The sequence below is a fragment of the Lynx canadensis genome, chromosome F1 (assembly GCF_007474595.2).
Source record: "Lynx canadensis isolate LIC74 chromosome F1, mLynCan4.pri.v2, whole genome shotgun sequence".
Classification (NCBI taxonomy): Eukaryota; Metazoa; Chordata; class Mammalia; order Carnivora; family Felidae; genus Lynx; species Lynx canadensis.
The window spans coordinates 33,820,784-33,835,123 of NC_044319.2; positions in this window are offsets into that span (position 1 = coordinate 33,820,784).

Consider the following 14,340-nt stretch of genomic DNA (forward strand, 5'->3'; position numbering starts at 1 on the left):
AAGACCCCAAAAATGCTTTTGGTTACGTCCCAATGTGTGTCTTCTTGGTGGCCAATAATAACGAAATTCCAAGCTGGCCCTTCAAATACCTACTCAGCCTGCATCGGGTAGAATTCTCCTTTGAAATTAAGAAGCATTTTATGCTTTCCAGTGAGTTGAGGATCGCATTTTTGCCCTAGAATTAGGTGTTAGCGGCCATGGCTGCTGTCGCTTGTTTCTGGGTTCCTTAAATCTGTCCTCACCACACACCTGCATACAGTCTCTGCATTAAATTCTCTTTGGATAAGCCATCAGAGTGCGATTGTGTTTCCCTGCTGTGACCCTACTTGCTTTCTCTGTGAAGATGTTGGACAAAGAGGCCCTGATACTCTCAAATGTTTTCTGGAACACAGGGTAGAATAATAGGAAATTCCTGCCTCCAAAGGCCGGACCTTTTCTGCTACGGTGGGTGTTTATCTGGCCGGTCAAGAGTCCTTTCTCACATCTCTTGTGAAAGAGTAACAAAGTAGCAGAAAACAGGAGCAAGTCTGAGCTGACTTGCCCACAGGCCTCCCTTGCCGCTGATTAACTGCAAAATCCTGGGGAATGGCCTAACCACTCGATTCCTCAGTTTTTTCATCCAGAAAGTGGATTTATTAACACTTACGTTACCGGGCTATCGTGAAGATTCAGTGAAACAAAGCAACGCGCAAAGCTGCCCCGAATGACCAAGTCTCGCGCTTCGCACACTCTCAAATCTGACTCGCAAGGAATGCTAACTCCAGCTCGGTCCAGGGCGTGGATCTCTTCTCCCCCTTTCACTGGCTTACTTTGTTTCTGATGGGTTTGATTGTCTGCTCCCTTTATCCAGAGCCTCCTAAAGGCGGCAGCGGTGTAATAACAACAACAAACAAGTTAGGAAGAATTAGCCTCCCATCTCTCTTGTAAATGTCGACAGGTCCCATCCTTATATTACAATCCCAATTAAAGGGGAATTCCCCACCAAGCCATAAACCTAAAATGAAAAAAAACCCTATAGGGATGAATAAGCCTCTTCCGTGAACAAACCTGCTATTTATCCTTTTTTTTTGTCACCGCTTATGTGTGCTCAAATCCCTGCTGAACCAATCCTGCAAGCTGATGAAGAAGTAAAGCTACAGGCATCCATCGATGGGTCTGTCAGGATGTTACTTGTAACGAGTCTCCCATGGATTTGATTATTATTGGGTATTAATTATTAATGGCATTTCCTGCAGGAGGCCTGTGTGGGCTTTTTCTCCCCTACCTCTTTTTGAACTAGAATTAAAAAATAACCAAAAGTCTCCCCCAGAGGAGCAGGGGGGTGTGGGTAGGAATTAAGGGTATCCCTTCGCAGGCTGTTACTACAGGCGCTCCTTGATTTTCTGGGCCTGTGCTCATAATTAAGTGTGGGGGAAGCCGACCTCTGAGCAGCCTCCTGGGTGCCTCTGGCTGCAGCCTAAACCTAGTTCAGAACCACAAAGGAGGAACAAAGTGCCCCTGCGCCTTGTCCCTCTGCTCCTATCGCCCCCATCCCGCTCTAACCTTGTCTTCTCTGGCAATTAATTTCCTCTGATGGTTATGTTAATTTTTATGGCTTCCTAATGATCAGAAATGTTTGGCAGATTAACATCATTTAACTTTCCTCTCCCTGGGGGCGGGGGGGGGGGGGGGAGGCAGGGAGGGGGCTGAATGGTGAGAAACAGCTGGAAAAGGCAAGAGTGAAAAATCTGAATTCCCTGCCAAGCGTGTCAGTGGGGGCAGTGAGAGGTGGGCACCCAGGAAGGCCTGGAAAACCTAAAAGCAAATTTTAAAAATGCAAATAAAGGCCGGAAGATCAGAAGCAGAGCCCCTCTTCCACCCTATGTCGTTTTCTCCTTTATTCACTGATGACAATCCATATGTTGCTTCCTAGCGCTGGTTTAAACATGGCTACACCTGTCAGGGTGTCTGGGAGGCGAAGACAGAGCAGATGTTGAGATTTGTGCCATGGAAGGGACAAATTCGTCTCGTCTAGCAGAAAGTGGCATGTTCATGAGTGTCCTGAAGGGGTCCCTCCTCCATTGCTACACTCCCCTTCTCCATAAGGCAGTGGTCCCGGTGTGGTGCCGCAGATGGAAAGATGGAATTTAATTTTACTGGCGTTCAGTCAAAACAGAATAATGTGTTTAATATCCCTGCAGTGTAAGTGAAAGGGAGAGATTCATGAACTCGTGGGAGGCGAGGGATTCCAGGCAGTGCTTTGATATCCCCTAGTATATATAAACATAGAAATCACAGTGGAAAATATGGATAAATCCAGGTTAAGATCCCCACCTGCTACCCCAGGTTGCTGCTTTAAGTTCAAGCCTTTCTGACAGAGGTATGGCACGCACCAAGAGAACAACTGAATTAACACAAAGGTAGTCAGGTGCCCTGAGCTTAATCCCAGGAGAGGGTGATTTGGCTGCCGAGTCTAGGAAGGAGATAAATGTTCCCGAATGGCAGATGTATTAAGTAGGAAAGAGCCTCCCAAAGAAAGTCACTAGAACCTTCACCGTACGTTTCTTTCACAATCCAGCGGAGAGTAATCACAGAGCTATAACTCTACTTATAAAATAACAACATTCCATGTACATGGGAGGAAAAATCTGGAAGTAGATATCCCAAAGTGCTCTAGATAGTTGAATTAGATTGGTAGAATTGTGAATAACCATAGTCTTTTATGATTATTTTCTTAATTTTTTCTGATGCAATTATGTAATTTTTAAGTAATAATGTGTGCATGCGTGTGTGTGTGTGTGTGTGTGTGTAGGTGATTCTTACTTGTGGTGTGCATCAGAATCACCTAGGGAGCTTGTTAAAGATGTAGATGCCTGGGCCCCACTTGAGACCTCCTGAAATCAGTAAGAAAATAAAATAAAAGTAAAATAAGAGGGTATAAAAATATAGACATCTCCCGACCTTTCCCAGGTCTGTTTACTGTGGCATTGTCCAGCACGCCGTCCCCTGTGGTCTTCATTATATTCATGACTGCCTCCCCCAAGCTTTTTGCCGAAAAGCACTGCTTTCTATATAATTTTCCCAGAAACTATTTACAACCCTGCGTATATCTGACTTTTTTCCCCCTAAAAAAAGTCTTTAAACTGTGTCCTTTTGTCTCTTGGATGTGATTTTTCAATATCAAAACTACAAAGCCCCGTGTCTGCAGAAACTCAACTTGTTCCAGCACTTTGCTCACGCACGTGTACACACTTCTACACTCACAACCTCAGAGACGGGTCTACACATACATGATTCCCTTACTGTTACATAAATTCAGCTAATTTAGTAAAAAAAAAAAAAAAATCCCAAGTTAATCAAGTTTGTGGTTGATTGCATAAATCATCTGGGAGGATTTCAAAAAAAACAAACAAACAAGCAAACAAACCTTTATCTGGTATGTATCACTGTTAGTCAAGAGAGCTGAATGTGGGTGCCTGGGTGGCTCAGTCAGTTAAGCATCCGACTTCGGCTCAGGTCACGATCTCTCGGTTTGTGAGTTCCAGCCCTGCGTCCGGCTCTGTGCTGACAGCTCAGAGCCTAGAGCTGGTGACAGAACAGTCGTATAATATAGTTTTATTATCTTAATTTCTTTGAGTCCAGTTAACAATAGCAATTGTATCAAATGGAAATAATAAAAAAACATCCTCTTGGCTACAGTGCTACCTTAGGCATAGCTGATTGTGGAAACACACACACACAGAATACACATCCATTAGAGCTCTAAGATTGCCACCACATTTGCATAAGGATGCGGTGATCCATGATAGTGTGTTTTTTAAAGACATCGGCAATGGGATTGAATATGCCCCCCACCCCCCAGCTAACTGCCTGGTGCTGCAAGAAAAATGCCCGGGTACTTCATTTTGGTTTTGTTTAAGCAGGAGCTATTGACGCCCGGGAACCTCTCATTCCCCCCCCACTGCCTTCTGTCTGTGCCACTAAATGACTGATGTTACATTGAATCGGCTGGCTCTTCTTCCCGGGGCTGGCAGCTGTCCACCCCCTGGACCTGGACTGGCTCCCAGAGCTGGGACACAGGGTCCTACAACTAATCAGATGTCAGCTTCTTCAAGGAGGGACCACCCATTTGTTTGGCTCTGTGTAAAACAAGCTCTTCGCATTTGCATGTCGCCCATTTTCCCAGCCCTCGCCTTTCTAGAAGATGGCACGTAATAACGGTACCACCGTGCACCGACTAGCCCCTTCCACCGCCCAAAGCTCTTGCCTGTCCGTTATCTCACGTCATCTGTTACTGTGGTTTGTAATGCACACTAGTCTTTGCAACTCACACGTAAGTCTCTGGCACGCCAGGGACCTGGGATACTCCCAGCTTCTCATAGACACCGACTCAAACGACTGAAAACTCTTCCTTTTATCTACCTGATATCCAGCCAACATAAGTTCTGTTCAGTCTAGCCTGAAAGCAGTGGAGCCCACTGCTTCCTGGTTCGTCCAGCACCCTGACCCTGTGATTCTCCAGTCTGCAGAGCAGGGTCCACGTGACCCCCATGTAGTTTCAGCCTCACAGGAAAAATCTTGTCTTGGGCAAAGGTGAATGTAAAGTTTATATGGCTTCGCTACTGAGCACTTCTAATGTGCCTGGTGCTTAACTTTGTTAGTTCACTTAGTACGCGCAACATCTCTTCAGTGGGGATATCAAGCCCCAGTTTATTTTATCTATCTATCTATCTATCTATCTATTTAATGTTTTATTTATTTTTGAGAGAGGGAGACACAGAATCCGAAGCAGGCTCCAGGCTCGGAGCTGTCAGCACAGAGACTGATGTGGGGCTCGAATTCACAAACTGTGAGATCATGACCTGAGCCGAAGTTGGATGCCACCCAGGTGCCCCAACCTAGCTCCACGTTAGAGGGATGGGAACTGAGGTCCCAGGCCATATGCCTATAAACAGAGAAACCTGGATTCGAACCCGGTTCGATCTGAATCTGAAACCATTGGTCTTTTTCTCAGATTCGTTGCTGCCTCTTGTCACCAGGAGCTGCCTCAGAGGGCAGCATTACTTGTTCCAGGATCCACAGAGAGTTCCTTGAGTTCTTCGGCTCACGGCAACCTTATCCCACTGTCGTTCTCCAGGCCCATACCCCATGTCTTGTCATGCAAGGTGTGTGTTTCAGTCCCGTCCCCCCCCCCCACCCCCCCCCCCCCCCCCCCCCCCCCCGCCCCACCATACACTGTGCAATCTTGTGAGCAGCCCCGATGTCTTACTCATTCTTGTAGCTCTAGCATGTAGCAGAATTCCTGGAACATAGTAACTACTCAATGTTTCTTGACTAGATGAGCAAATGAGTGCATACATCCACGCTAGGTCTGTGAAGGATGAAATTCTGAGAGGCTGCCTTGAGAAGCAACCGCTCACTTATTGAGGGCCATGTGGATCCTGTATGCTCCGAGTTCTGCAGCCTCACTGCCTGGGCCTCCTTGGCCTCCCAGTCCTGCCATAGTCTAGGCGCTTGGCACAAAGGCTCAGAACCGGCAGCCGCTGAAAATGATGGGAAGCTGTTCCTTAGTTTCTTCTTTATGTGGCCTCTGAAGCACGCTTCCCCAGGAGCGCACTTAGCAAGGCTCTGGCCGCTGCCTCCCCGGGGGCGGGCTGCTCTGACCGGCATTTGAATGACTTCTGCATTTCGCAGGCAGTCTTCTAGACTGCACACCTAGTTCTAGTCAAAGAAGGGCCAGAGAAGATAAAGGCAGGAACTGGTAATAAGGAAGATCCTCTCACACACAGGAGACTCGGATCGCTGCGAGGCAAACCATTTGGAGCCTCTACAGGGGGTCAGGCATGGGTACTACGTGGATGATCGCCCAGGATCTGTACATTGTGTCTCTATTTTGTACAGTTGGAGTCAGCGCATTCTTAGATTTTAAAGACCCTCAAACCTCTTCTGCACAGGAAGAGAGAGGTCCCTAGATCTATAGGCTGCCTTCAGTTCAACTCTCCTGGTCTTACTTTGAATTCCCAGGTCTGCACTGATGAGATTCCATCCTCCTTCCGCGGTGATATAACACCTGCCTGCAAACAGAGAACGGAGAATGCATTGTTGCTGTTGAACCTGTCTTCTTTAGTTACTTCTCACCAAACCATCCAGATGTTGATCTGGCGTCTTTATGGGCCCTCTATCTTTTACTGTTCTCGTTCATTCTGAGTCAGCGTGGACTTTGGCTGAGGACCTTTGTGACCCATTTGTCCTCTGACCTGCAGAACAGTTTCCAAGTTTTATTTCTACTGCTGAACTCAGCTGTTGGTTAGCCAAGTCATCCTTCGTCCAATCTTCACTGGCTTTGTGGCTCTGTGGCTTGGTGACTTTGTCCTAGAGGTGCTATATATACTGAGGTTGACCCAGATTTCCATTGCTTAATCCCCCGTTCTGGCAGTTATTATCATTGAGAAATATCTCAAGTCCCCCAAAGCTAACATCGGTAGAATGACTTATGGTTTAGTGACTGGTATTTAGACTCAAAGACCGTGTTATTAAAAAAATCAATTAGCTCTAGAAAGATACCTTTGCTCCAAGTTCCTTTCCAATTTGCAGCATGGAAGCAGTGGCTGGTTAGCATCTGGGTGTCCTCGAGACACACCGAGCATTTCATTCATCATACATGACATTTGCATATTGCAAATATCATACTTTATGCACATGCCTTCCAGGCTAGTATAGAGACTATGATTGCTGCCTAATCCTCACATAAATCAATGCACCAGGGAATGCCACTTCTAAACATGGGGAAAATCAAGGGTTGCTCTGCCGGAGCTGTTAGACTTTTCCAGAACCTCCTCATTTTCTTCACATCCCAAATAGATTCAGTGTTTTCATTTTCTCTTCTTTCCTGTAGCTATTAAAATTCTACTAGCCAGTTGTGAATATTATTTTATACCATCTGCATTTTCTCTAAGTTGTGACGGTGACCACTGAAATCATTTGTGTGCGTTTTCTGTGCAGGAATTTTGGGGGGAAGAACAAAACCTTTCCTTTGGGTGCCCACGTATCCAAACAGGTGCCTGTTTGTAAATCCATTTCTCGCCCAACATTTTTTTTTTTCAACGTTTATTTATTTTTGGGACAGAGAGAGACAGAGCATGAACGGGGGAGGGGCAGAGAGAGAGGGAGACACAGAATCGGAAACAGGCTCCAGGCTCTGAGCCATCAGCCCAGAGCCTGACGCGGGGCTCGAACTCACGGACCGCGAGATCGTGACCTGGCTGAAGTCGGACGCTTAACCGACTGCGCCACCCAGGCGCCCCGATCGCCCAAACATTATTTTATTTGCTTAGGAGACAGAAAGAGAAGATGCAGAAAGAGAGAAGGCTAAAACATTTCATCTCAAATGACAGAGTGTAGGTTTGCTTTTTCTCAGCTCTTGGTTTGCTGCCTCTTGATCAAAGTCACCTTATAACTACCATTAGATTCTGTTTTCTGTTTTGGAGCTGACGGCCTTCAGGGCATTTTCCGCCTACCGCTACCTCCGTAAAGTCCCTTCCCTCCCTTCCATGTCTCAGTTAGCAGAATAATGCATTGTAACCAGTCTCCTCCTTCGCGTACAAGAATTACTCTTGTTCTTCTCTGGGGAAGGTGCAAACTGGGATGGGAGTCTGGGGAAAACCAGCCCATAGTCTATCGCCCTGGGGAGTCATCTGCCTGCCATCGTTTCAGAAATGGGGGAGGGGTGGTGTGGTGACCAGGAAGCAGAACTTGCCCTTTCTCCGTATCACCTTGTACGTTATCCAAAAATTAAGCACATGCTGGACTCCAGTTACGGTTTAAGCCGACCTGTGCATGAGAGGTTTCAGGAAGTCTTCCAGGGAGGCTGAGTCAGCGGATTGTCGTTTACATCCTGATTCAGCTGATCAGTCCGCTTCTGCCACACAAGGGGCCACATGCCATCTCATGGTCCAAGCCTTTGGGAGCTGTCCCAAGTGAATAAGACAGAGACAGAGTGGGAGCGGGGGGAGGGGCAGAGAGAGAGGGAGACAGAGAATCTGAAGCAGCCCCCAGGCTCTGAGCTGTCGGCACAGAGCCTGAGGTATCTCCAGGATAATTAAAGGCAGATATTTTTAGCACCAGGAAGGTACAGTTGCTTCTAGAATTTCTTCTAGGTCTAGTCTTCTGTGAGATGCATGCATTCCTTCTATAGAAATGATTCTGGCGCACCTGGATGGCTCAGTCTGTTAAGCGTCTGACTCTTGATATTAGCCTAGGTCTTGATCTCAGGGTCATGAGTTCAAGCCCTGCACCGGGCTCCACGCTGGGCGTAAAACTTATTAAAAAAAAAAAAAAAAAAAAAAAGGAGGGATGCCTGGGTGGCACAGTCGGTTAAGCGTCCGACTTCAGCTCAGGTCACGATCTCGCGGTCCGTGAGTTCGAGCCCTGCGTCGGGCTCTGGGCTGATGGCTCGGAGCCTGGAGCCTGCTTCCGATTCTGTGTCTCCCTCTCTCTCTGCCCCTCCCCCGTTCATGCTCTGTCTCTCTCTGTCTCAAAAATAAATAAAAACGTTAAAAAAAATAAAAAAAAAAAAGAGGGATGCCTGGGTGGCACGGTCGCGTAAGCGTCTGACTCTTGGTTTTGGCTCAGGTCATGATCTCACGGTTTATGAGTTCAAGCCCCGTGTCAGGCTCTGTGCTCACAGCGCGGGGCCTGCTTGGGATTTTCAATCTCCCCTCTCTCCGCCCCTCCCCTGCTTGCGCTCTCTCTATCCCTCTCAAAAAATAAATGAACTTAAAAAATAAAATAGTGTTGCTCTTTGTGAAATCATAAACTCTATCTGTATTTTGCCAAGGCGGCATACCTTCTCTTTCTTAAGCTTACTTGCCTGTTCATATGGTCTCTACATTAGCTAAGAAGGCCTCTGTCTGAGCCCTTTGTGATGGATGGTGGCTGTCCCATCCACTATTCGTTGTCCTTTGACCTTCAAATTTCTCCCATGATTTAGGGTGAGAGTAGTGATAAGCTGTCAGTTTATCCTGTCACCACCTTGTTGGCAATGAGTATCCAAGAGAGACGTAGAGGGTGCGGAGACAAAAAAGAGAGACGATGGAAGAAATTTTAAAAAGTGATAATTTTACAGTGTTCTATGGCACATAAAGGAAATAGAGTCAAATCACATCAGACCCTTGAGGCTGTATTCTTGTCTGGTAGAAAGCGGGAGGCTGTCTATAATTGAAGACATGTTGCAACCAGGTCATAGTGTTTTGAGGGGTCCTAATATACTCTGACACAGAGTTATCTCCCAAGGAGTGAAAGTCGTATACATATATTCCCATGCACGGGGGAAAGGGTGGCAGTCAAGAGTACCCCTGGCACGCACAGAAAACCTAGGCTAAACCTGAGCTAAACTAGGTAACGTGAGTCACCCAAAGCTTTCTCTGCAGAACTAACCAACGTAGTTGATGGCTCCTCGTCTGTAACTGTATTGGGGAGTTTAAGAACTAACAGCCATCAGTGGTGCATTCTGTGGCTTAAGTAAGGGAAACACAGCTGTGTTTCACCCAGGCCAGGTACCAGGGTGAGGCCAGTAAGGTATCTTGGGCACATAATTTAAGGAGATTGCACAAAGTGAGTGAGAGTGTCTCTTTAAAATTTGCTCCCTGGGTGCCTTACTTTACCTTTTTCTAACCCTGCTTTCAAACGTGGAAAAGAAACTTCCATATGGGGCAGGGAGGCCTATTAGCACAGATATAATTGCAGAGCAAAAAAAATCAGCCTGTAAAAAATCAGTTTTATGTGGTCTACCACTAGATTGGTCAATGAAGCTTCAGATCTCTCTCCTCTCTTTTTTTTTTTTTAATTTTTTTAATCTTTATTTTTGCCAGAGACAGAGACAGAGTGCAAGTGGGGAGGAACAGAGAGAGAGGGAGACACAGAATCCGAAGCAGGCTCCAGGCTCCGAGCTGTCAGCCCAGAGCTCCATGCCGGGCTCCAACTCACCAACCACAAGTTCGTGACCTGAGCCGAAGTCGGACGCTTAACCGACTGAGTCACCCAGGCGCCCCAGATCTCTTTTTTAAAAATATGAAAATTGCTGATTTCATCTGTTGACATTAATTATACAATACGTCACAGTGATAAATAAACCTTAGCGTGTTCTTTTTTCTCTGTAAAGGGACAATCAGGTCTTTGAGGAGGGGGTCAGAAGAGGAAATGCACGTTTACTGAACACCTACTAAGGCAGGGAATGTTAGTTGACCAACCTACTTTCATTCCCTACTCCCTTTGTCCCTTGCCAGCTAGAAAGGGTGCTAGAATCCTGTTTTCCCGGGCTCCTTTGCGGCTAATGGCTACGTGTAACAGAGTCCAGCCAATCAGGTTACAGCAGCAATTCACTAGGTGTTCCTGGCATAGGGCTGCCAGATCTGGGAGATAAAATACAGGATGCCTAGGTAAACTTGCATTTCAGATAAACCACAAGTGTTTAGTAGAAGTATGTCTCTAATACTGCTTAGGAAATACCCTAAAAATTTATCCATTTATTCATCTGAAACCCAAAGTTAACTGAGCTTCCTGTATCTTATCTGGCAACCTTACCCATGCATACATTTTGGCTTTGTAGGTAGCTCACAGTGCCCCCTCCTCTTCCTTCCCGTCTTAAGTAAGGACTGTGACAATCAAAGAAATCAGAGAGACGCTGTTCAGGAAGTCTCCGACTGGATGTGAAGAACATCCAAGCTCTGGACTATTGTCTTTGGGATGAAATTTCACTCTACATATGTTTAGGTCACTGTTAATAGGGTTTTCTGTTGCTACGACACAAAAGCAGTCTTACCTGATACACCTGTTCAGGGCCAAACATGATGCAGTTTCTCTATATCTCACTTAAATCTCATTTAACTATTTATAATCACTCTGTGAGGCAGGTGCTATTGTGTCTATTTTCAGGTGAGAAAACAAATTAAAAGAGCCCGAGTACCCTGCTTGACGCCTTATAATAATAATAATAGTTAATGTCGATTGTGTTATCAGTGGATTCAAACACAGGTCTAAGTGTATTCCCGGCAACTGTTGGGAATAATACTCTAATTACGGTCCATTTTGTAGATAAGGAAACTGACATCAAGAGACTAAGAAATGTACCCAGTGCAACAGAACTGGCTTCGAGTCCAGGCAACAGGGTTTCAGATCTTGTACTTGTTACCAACATGCATACTGGCCAGCCCGCCATGGGGCTGACATCCACACTGAGCCCTATGATGCTGAAAGGCCGATGCTGAAAGCCCTATGATGCTTTCCAGGCACGCTGTACCTGCCTAACATACTAAGGAGTATGGTACTGGCCCCGTTAGGTTTCCAGAACCTTCTTTCTCTAACTCCCAATAACTACCCCCTACCCATCCTCCCCTGCAGGTTCAACCTTGTACACATAGGTTCAATCTGGCACAAATATTCATAATAGGCAGGTGTCACAAGGCGCCTTCCCTCTGTTCCTCATGGAGTTGGCATCAGCGATTTCCGGTTTTTTAAGAACCTGGTCACGGGGCTCTCCTTGTTCCCAAGAAAGTGGGCTCGTGCTCTGTACCACTGAATTGCATAGTGAACCCTTGTCCCCAGGGGCAAGGTCTTCCGTTTCCCTACATCCTCTCACTCCACACCGGTGCAGATTTTCAGCCTGCATGGAGCTTTTTGGTTTGCTTCCCTCATCTTTACCGAGAGCAATGCCCTGCTTTTCCCTCCCGTACTTATTTTCTCCTTCTGGGCCTCAAATTAATCACCTCTTTGGGGAAGCTGCTTTCTAGACTCCTGTCTCTTTCTGATTTGCCCCATAGTAACTTCCAGCCTACCCTGACCCTCTGGGTCTACTTGGACTTCTAGTGTCAGAAAACTCTAGACCTATCCTGCCTGTACTCACATTCCTTTCATGACAGGGGGACACACACTTTCCAGGTTCGCCTGGAGCGTGCCCTTATCTTGAAGAGAGCTTAGGCTTTGCCTTAATGCCCTCTGACAGCCCAAGAACAACACAGTTTATTTTAGAAGTGTTCTGATGGGTGGTTTTTTCTAAAACAATCCCCAAAGGCAAGAAGGTGTGGTTGGGCATTCGACATTCTAAATGAGAGAATTGTTTACTCAACCTTGTTTCTAGGGTCACCGATCATTGAAATAACAATGACCTCACCGGCTTGAAATAGAAAGAATCACTGTTTCCTTGCAGAAATAATGATAGTTTAATTTACCATTTCCAAGAGGAAAGGAATGCTACAGTGACCGGAATTAAAGTTTCTTAATCTCATCTTTTAAAATCATATCCAACCATTTACATATTCAGGCTCTGTTCAGTTTTCACCTGAGGTCGCGTCTCCTTATCATTTTCTATGCCCTCTGTCGATTCAAGTTCATAGTCTTCCTTTCTGTAATCAGGTGTGTGGCACTCAGGTATGCACAGAGGAGCCTGCCGGTGGGAAACTATGATCGCCTTTGTTCTTGAACCGCTCTCTGTATGCCCCTGTTTGTAAACATAAAGAACCAAGCAACGAACAAGTCAAATTGAAATCTTGGCCTTTAGAAAATGCTTTCTTGATTTGATCTCATTTCCCAGCAAAGCAATTGGTGGTACCATTTCAGAAGTAAATGAGGTTTGATTGCAGACAGATTTGTCTTTAGAACATCTTTACTCAGGTACTGTTTTTCCTTACCGGAATGTTTAAGGGTCGACTTCCCTGGTTGTCACAGAACCCCTTCATCTAAGCGTAAACTTTTCTCATTCAACGCGCTTTCCTTGTGGACTGAAGTCTAAGCATGGGGTACATAAGACGGGGTTTACTTTCTGAAATGCACTGGTCTCACAGGGAACCACCATTCATCTTCCGGAAGAACCAGAGATTCCAACTTTTCCTTTCTATTATAAACCCTCAAATAAGATCTTTATTCTAAAGAAAATCATTACACTTTTCATATTGTTACCAATAAAAAGGTAAAGCTTACTAATTTTTAATTTCCTTAGCATTTTCTCTCTAAATGAGGAACAGATTGTAGAAGGAAAAAATTTGATAATCGTAGTTGGTTGCTGGCTGCTTTGTTAGCACAATCTATTCCCGAGATTTTATGAGATCTGGCTTACAAAGCACTGGGTGATAAATGATTCAATATTTAACCACGATTTACCTGTACCATGTGGAAGAAAATTATGCTGATGGGGCTGAAATCACAGGAACGGAGATTTTTACATCCCACAGAATGTGTCAACGTGGTGTTGAGTGTGAATCACTCACTCGGGACATCAAGTGTTCTTCTTTTTAGGATCCGGGATTATACCTCAATATAAATGGCTGGTGGAAGTAAACAAAACGAGCCCAGTGCACTGCCTGGTGACACGCGGTAATAAAGATCAGCGGTGAGGGATGGAAGGGCTCCCCGGCCATTTCTAGATGTCACAGAAGTAGTTCTTAAACTCCGTGGGTGGTAGAACGCTGGAAAACAGGGACACTAGACCATATGGAGATCGCTACAGCTTCTCGCAAGGAAAGATGAGAAGCAGCTTTGCCTCTTTAAGAGAATGGCGCACTGAGGGACCATGATCCCTGGGTCTCTCCCTGAAGTCTCACTACCTATATGTTTATTTGAAAGTTTACTTCACCTAGATTGATGAGCTCCAATCTGTTGCCACCCAGGACATTTCAGCCACAGGCTACGGGATGTACAGACATCGGGATAGCGGTGCCAACGCAGAGCTGAGTCGAATTAGATCACGTGGTCAGCAGGTTACAGCGGTGTTTACAGTCCTGTCCCCCCCCCCTCCCCCCCCCGGATGCGAAAGAGAGCACACCGGCACAACTAAAAATGGTAAAAGCTTTATATTCAGGATGGGAAGGGTAGTAGATAGTTCATCTCCTGGGGAAAATTTTTGCTTTGCTAGACAATAAACCACACGTGCAGGATGACCTATGGGATGGTCACTGCTGGCCCAAAGCAAATGTTAAATAATTTTATTTTGGCTTGGCTTCTTGGTGGACAGGAAATTTCAGGAGCAGCAGACATCTCCGGAGAGAGGTAACTTGGGGGCAGGGGGGACCATATAACAGGGGTGCCGGTAAAAAAGGATGGTGCTGGAGAAGAAGCTGGGAAGCTGGAAGGAAGGTCCAGGGGTCCACTTTCTACTCTCATTGTATTAATCCTCAGACCTCGGAAAGTCTGACTGGGCTACTATTCCGACTTAAGGCCAAGCTACTATCCTGTGTCTTATTAACCTGATGCATCTGTGGCCAAAAGCACAATCTGGCTTTGCTCTATCCCTTTTCTATAAATCCCCACCAAGTTAACCAGATTTGTAGTCACAGCCAATAAATATACCATACACTGGCCTTTCTCAAGGCC